Below are 6983 nucleotides of genomic sequence, written 5' to 3'. Positions count from 1 at the left end.
GATTTTATTATGATATTATGTTTCGTGGAAAAAGATGCTGATTGAAGCTTGGGTCGCGAGATTTTCACCACACCCAGATTTGGGTCGCGCTCAAAAAAGTTTGGGAAACACTGATCTACAGGAATGGAAACGTTACACTGATGCATGTGTGGTGCAACATTTGTCGTTCGGCGATGGAAGCATGATGTTATGGGGTGGCATCACTGCACATCACAGAACCCTGCTGGAGACCAATAATGGCAATTTGACAGGTATTCGATACTATGATGAAGTTCTCCATCCTCACGTCCTCCCGTTCCTGCAGTTTAATGGACGTCACATCACACTTCAACAGGATAACACACGTCCTCACATTGCATGAGTGGTCACTGACTTCATCGCACCACAGAACATTCCCACACTTTCCTGGCGAACTGTTTTGCCTGATCTTTCTCCCATAGACCATGTGTGGGATGAAATGGAATGACGATTGCAGCGTCTTCAAAACCAGCCAGCAACGTTGGCCTGACTGCAGCAGCCCATGATACAGATTTGAAATGACATCCCTCAAGCCTCCTTCAACCATCTTTCGGCCTCAATGAGGCACGGTTGCCAAGTGTGTATCAATGCAAATGATGGTCACATCAGATACTGAGCTGTTAACTGACCTCTTTGACCCTTAGGAGACATGTCTTGCACGTGTTGACATTCTCATTTCAATTTCATGTTTATCAAACACTACATATTGATATGACCAAACAACGTGATGCGTTTGTTTTCATTTCTTATTTCACAAAGATGTAAATTATGCACAGGGACGTTTTTCCATTGTGACGTTTTACCATTCCATTGTTTTTCCATTGTTCCATTCCATTGTTCCATTTTCCACTGACATGTATTAGGGTGGCCCAAAATTCAGGAGCCACAAGGTTTATCTAAAATATAAAGAAGAAAGTTTGTTTGTTTGTGTGTGTGTGTGTGTTTGTTTGTTCATTATGCATCCACATCCTGCAGGAACCAGTGCAACAAAACTTTGCATGGCCTCTTATATCATCCAAAGGAAGGTCAAGGGCTATGTTTGGATAAAAAAAAAAAAATGAAAAAAATATTAAAATTAGATAATTGGCCTTCAGGCCTTGATCAGTCTTGCACTAACAAGGATCTTTTGCTAATACACTGCTTGCGTTTTTTTAAGCCAGAAGCAATCGAGTAATATGTATTGTGAAAATCGTATGTTGAGGTTGTAATGATTTGTTGTCAAAAAACACAAATTTAATAGTTACGTGCTCACACGTGCGTGGTGCAATCTGCGATTAAAAAGATTGCTTCACACAGGTTTCTGATAACACTTCCGTGTTCAGGCCTCGAATGAGTATGTTACTTAGGCCCAGGTCACATTTGCCACGGCGGCCGTGGGGTCTCCCAAATCTGCGGCCACGAGCAATTATACGGCGGCCGCAGTATTTCCAAGGTCACACAATGTAGCAGTCACATATGTTTTTATTTTTCGGGTAGCCGCACGGCGTATTTAGAAATCGTGGAGACCGAAAACGTGGGGGTGCCGTACGGTCTTTGATTTGATGTCGCACGGTGACCTTAGGGCGTCGCTGCGGTGGCCATAGAATTTTGAAGGCAAACGCAAGGTGCCCACAAGGCAACCACAGGGGGGCCCTAAGGCGAACGTGCGGCCAGACGGACGGTAACGAGTGGGTATATATACCAGTTCTTTTTTTTACTGAAATAAAAATATACCAGTATATATAACTGAATATACTATAACTATAATATACCGTGGTGCCCCCAGAATCCGAACGCCCCATTATTTGAACAAATTGGAATCCGAACAATTTTTTCGAGAAAATTTTGCCCTAAAAACCTAATACATTTTAAAAAACCAAACACAACGTAGCGTTCATGTTTGTTCACGTGTCTCCCCCACCTGTTTGAGCCGCATCTTCGCGCTTTGTTCATTCAGTTCGTCGGTGGAAGTCCTCGTGAAAGCATCTCTCGTGTGTCGATCGATACTTTAGGCCTCAGTCACATTTGCTCTACGGTGAAGATACGGCGGCCGTACGCCCTCTGAATTGACAGAAACGTGCGGCGGCCACAGAGAAATTGAGGTGGCCTCAGGGTGGCCCTATGCCATATGGCTATGTTTTACAGGTCGCAAGGTCGCCGTGGAATTATAACGTGGAGTTATAACTTTTTTCATTTCTACGTGCCGTAGAAATTCGACAAGCCGAAACAAAACAACTGGTAAAAAAAAATTAACCCATTCAATTACCGTCCGTCTGGCCGCACGTTCGGCTTAGGGTCCCCCTGCGGTCGCCTTGCAGGCACCTTGCGTCTGCCTTCAAAATTCTATGGCCGCCGCAGGAACGCCCTCAGGTCACTGTGCGACATCAAATCAAAGACCGTACGGCACACCCATGTTTTCGGTCTCCACAATTTATAAATACGCCGTGTGGCTACCCGAAAAATAACAAGGACAAATGTGTCCAAGAGCAGCGTCCAAAACCTAAAGGTTTTGTCGGCTAAAAAAAAAAAAAAATTTTTTTTAAAAAAAACAACAACAACAACAACAACAACAACAACAACAACTTCTGATATTTCGTCACGTGCCTTCATTAAGCCAATAGCGAAACCCGTCATAATGTATTTACATATTTAAGATATATCATGTTTTTACGAAATATATAATGTATTTACGAAATTACAACACGATAAATGGAATCATCTTTAAATAGTAACGTCAATTTTTCGAAACTTTAAAGCAAATGTCCGAATATATTTAAAAGTTCATGATAGATGCTCTCAAAAGGCACTGTCTATGTGAGGATGTGTACATGTGCTCAGTATTTAAGGCGATCCGGATCTTGTATATAAAAGAGCCGAGTCCGAGAGATTAAGGTTTTGTCTTCACAAGAAGAAGAACAAGAAGAACAAGAAGAACAACAAGAACAAGAACAATGCCGAGCTCTCTATGAGCAGCATTCGCTACGCAAGACGCTGCTAAAAACATATGTGACTGCTACATTGTGTGACCGTGGAAATACTGCGGCCGCTTTATAATTGCTAGTGCCCGTACATTTTGTAGACCCTCTGGCCGCCGAGCCAAATGTGACTTAGGCCTCACCTCTTGTTTTCAAATTCATTTGTGATGTTTGTGTTTTTAATCATCTTGTCATCTTTTTTAATCATCATTAATGATTTTTAATCATCTTTTTTAATCATCGTTTTTTTAATCATAATTAATAACAAAAAAGCAATCCGATCACGTGGTGTGACGGACTGTCGGGCAAGGATTGAATTTCACAGCAAAACCGGTTGTAATTTGGAATATCCATGATTACGTCAGCCCGATGCGTTTGATGAAAGTGATTGTGGTTCTGCGGGGATCATGTTTGATGAGCTGCGGGCAGCGCTCTCGCAGAGTGCGCGAGCGACCGGAACCCAGGCCGAAGCACGAGCCTGTGTGGACCTTTGGATGTGGTGATTGTACCAATTTACATCCAATACACCACCACCGAAGGTCATTTACTCATCAAATTTTATCTTAAACATGGGTAATTTCAGTTGAAAGTGTCTTGAAAGTGGGTTTTCTTTGGGTCCACGAACGGATTAATTCACTCCATTATTTCTTCTTGGGAAAATATTTTTGGAATCCGAACTTTTTGCAATCCGAACAGCCTCCTGGAACGAATTAAGTTGGGATTCTGGGGGCACCACGGTATAGGCAAACACCGATACTCCGATCTCTAGCGGTAGCTCACGGTGGACGCACGGTCGACGCAGACTGCCACGGAGGCCGTACGTAGGTGCACAGCGGGCGTAGGGGAACCGTGCGTCGACCCTGCGTTGCCCGCAGGTAGTCACACAGACCGCAAGGCCACCATACGGCGACCGTGGAAATAGTGCGGCCGCCATAATTTTTTGGGGGTTGGGAAAATTCATTTTTCATCGAGAAGAGCTTACGGCAGCCGCACGAATAACGCAAGCCCACCGTATGGTCGACGTGGAACACATCTACGTCATAGCTTGGCTTGTCGAATTGCTACGGCGAACGTCGAAATGAAAAAAAGTTATCACTCCGCACTATAATTCCACGGCGACCCTACGGTCTGTAAAATATAGCCAAACGGCGAAGGGCCTCCCTGAGGCCACCTCAGTTTATCTGCAGCCGCCACACGTTTCTGTCAATTCAGAGGGCGTAAGGCCGCCGTATCCTCGCCCTAGAGCAAATGTGACCTAGGCCTTACACTGCTGCGATCGAGTAATATAATATGTATTGTGAAGATCATATATTGAGGTCATATTATGTGTGCAAGCTTATAATGGAAACTGTATATTCCCTTGGTACGTTGCTCCATACCTGAAATCCTCCCAGTCTCTGTATGATCCGTCTGTTGCTTTTTTAACTTTAATATACCACATCATGAAGTTCGGCAGGGTAAGATGCCTGCCAGAGCACTTCTTGAACTCCCAAGGGAACACTTATGTTAAGAAATATCTTAACCTACCTCAACTGCAATATAAACACTGCCAAATACCACCAAAAAAGACCCCTGATGGGCAGCAACAAATCAGATGTCAAGAAAATGAGAGTTTCCAAGTCACTCAAGACTCAAGCCAGCCAAAGGCTTAGCTTGAGGATAACTGTGCAAGAAAATCAGCCTTCAGGTCAACTGAGACTACAGAGCAGACACAGGCTCGGCTTGAGGATCAACGTGCAAGACAAGCAGCTGACAGGTCAGATGAGACAGAGCAGACACAGGCTCATCTTGAGGATCAACGTGCAAGAAAAGCAGCCTCCAGGTCAGATGAGACTACAGAGCAGACACAGGCTCGGCTTGAGGATCAATGTGCAAGACAAGCAGCCTCCTGGGCAGCATGTTGGGCATCCTTAGCAGGTGCAGCATTTTGATACAAGTGGAAGTGCACTTTACAATGGCAAAGATTGGTAATTAATACAAAACCATAAGGCCAACATTCCTCAATTTGTCATCCAGGAAATATTTCAAAACATATTGCATTGAATTTTCCTGGGCAACACCAGGTACTTCAGCTAGTATTGTAAAAAATAAATACATCTAACGACGAATAAAAATGTGTTCTGATAGTAAATATAATTTATTTATTAATTGATTACCATGTGAGATCGAGTAAATTACAGTCAATGTTCAAATTGTTTTGGCCATTTACTTGCAGGCAGCAATTGATCTGTTTGAAGAGGCTGACGTTTCAACCTTCAAAACAAGTTCCACTCACTCATCTTTGGTTCATTTTGCTGCCATCACTGATATGGAAAGAAAGTCGGGCAAATTCATTTTATAACACCACTCACCGTGAAATGGTAATTCAACATCAGGCAGCGGAGATTGGATTTGTCTAAAAAACACAAAATCCTGCTTGTGAAATATAAAATTTGGCATCAACGTTATTCATGCCTGTACTATATCACAAAAAAAGAAATATATATATATATATATATATATATAGACCACAAGGGGAAAACCAGAGATGTCACTTTTTATAAATTTCAGGGTTATTGCACCTGCCAATAGTTGGCAACATAAGGTTTCCTCTCACAATATTACTTTAACAAATAACCAGGGGTGTCACATAATTTATATGGTATAAAGTTTCGCCGTGCAATGAAAAAACAAGTGTTGTCAAAGCTGAACAAGTAGAAACCCAGAGTTGTCAGTACTTTACTCCTGGTTATCTCCCTTTCATTCATGTTAACTGTTCCACCATAATATTCAGAGTTGAGAAACTAAAAAATGAAAGGTTGTCAAACTTTCACAGCATAAACTCTGAGCACTACAATGGCCTATTTGGTTATATCATGGGCTCCGTAATTGGTGCATATCGTGGTTCAAGCCTGGTCAAAACTTTATTGTGACTTTTATGGGACCCACGCCGTGGCTTAATGGTTAGCACTTCTGAGTACCCAGCCTCATTCGATGTACCCACCACCCAATCAACCTGCTTAGGTGTATGAGGGAGTCACATGAGGTGACTTCGGCTATCGCGGGGTTGGTTTATCCTTGGTTTCCTCCCGGTTTTCCATCATATCAATGAGTACGGTGTAAGAAATGGAGAATCCGTCGTCAAATAAGCGAAATACCCTTGAGTATGGCGTTGAACACCAATCAAACAACAAAACAATGACTGTTTAATGTTGAAAAAAAATAATCTGTGATCACCAAAGTCAATGTATGCTAATAACCAAGAAGCATGAATTTGCCACACATCCTGGGTTAAAATTGCATGGCAATTATAAAACAAGGGAATAACCAGTGATGTCAGTTTGCAACATTGATTCGTTCTTTGCTCTTAAATTAAATAACACAGAAGCTTGGCAAATGCTATATGCTTTAATTTGATCGGCCAATGATCACTCTTCCTTTTACTGGAAAAGAAATCTATATGACAGTTATTAAACAGTCCACCAAAGTCCTGAAACTTTGTTTTTCAGTTTCTTCAAAATTGACTTATCCTGACATATCTGGTTTTCCCCTTGTGATCGTCATATATATATATATATATATATATATATATATATATATATATATATATATATATATATATATATATATATATATATATATATATATATATATATATATATATATATATATATATATATATATATATATATATATATATATATATATATATATATCTATATATATATCTATATCTATATCTATATCTATATCTATATCTATATATATATCTCTCTCTATATCTATATCTATATATCTATATCTATATCTATATATCTATATCTATATCTATATCTATATCTATATCTATATCTATATCTATATCTATATCTATATCTATATCTATATCTATATATATCTATATCTATATATCTATATATATATCTATATATATATATATATATATATATATATATATCTATATATATATATATATATATATATATATATATATATATATATATATATATAGTTACGAATTTGGAATTCAAT

At 40.0% G+C, this 6983-nt stretch overlaps 1 pseudogene; it reads left to right on the top strand.

The window, feature by feature from the left end:
• Window positions 1-4414: 4414 nt before the first annotated feature.
• Window positions 4415-6983, top strand: part of LOC147032747 (uncharacterized) — a 27058-nt pseudogene continuing 24489 nt past the window's right edge.

This window comes from Eptatretus burgeri, chromosome 2, assembly GCF_056783735.1.
Source record: "Eptatretus burgeri isolate ZD-2024b chromosome 2, Ebu_testis_v1, whole genome shotgun sequence".
Lineage (NCBI taxonomy): Eukaryota > Metazoa > Chordata > Myxini > Myxiniformes > Myxinidae > Eptatretus > Eptatretus burgeri.
This window is presented reverse-complemented; position numbering and strand designations above follow the sequence as displayed.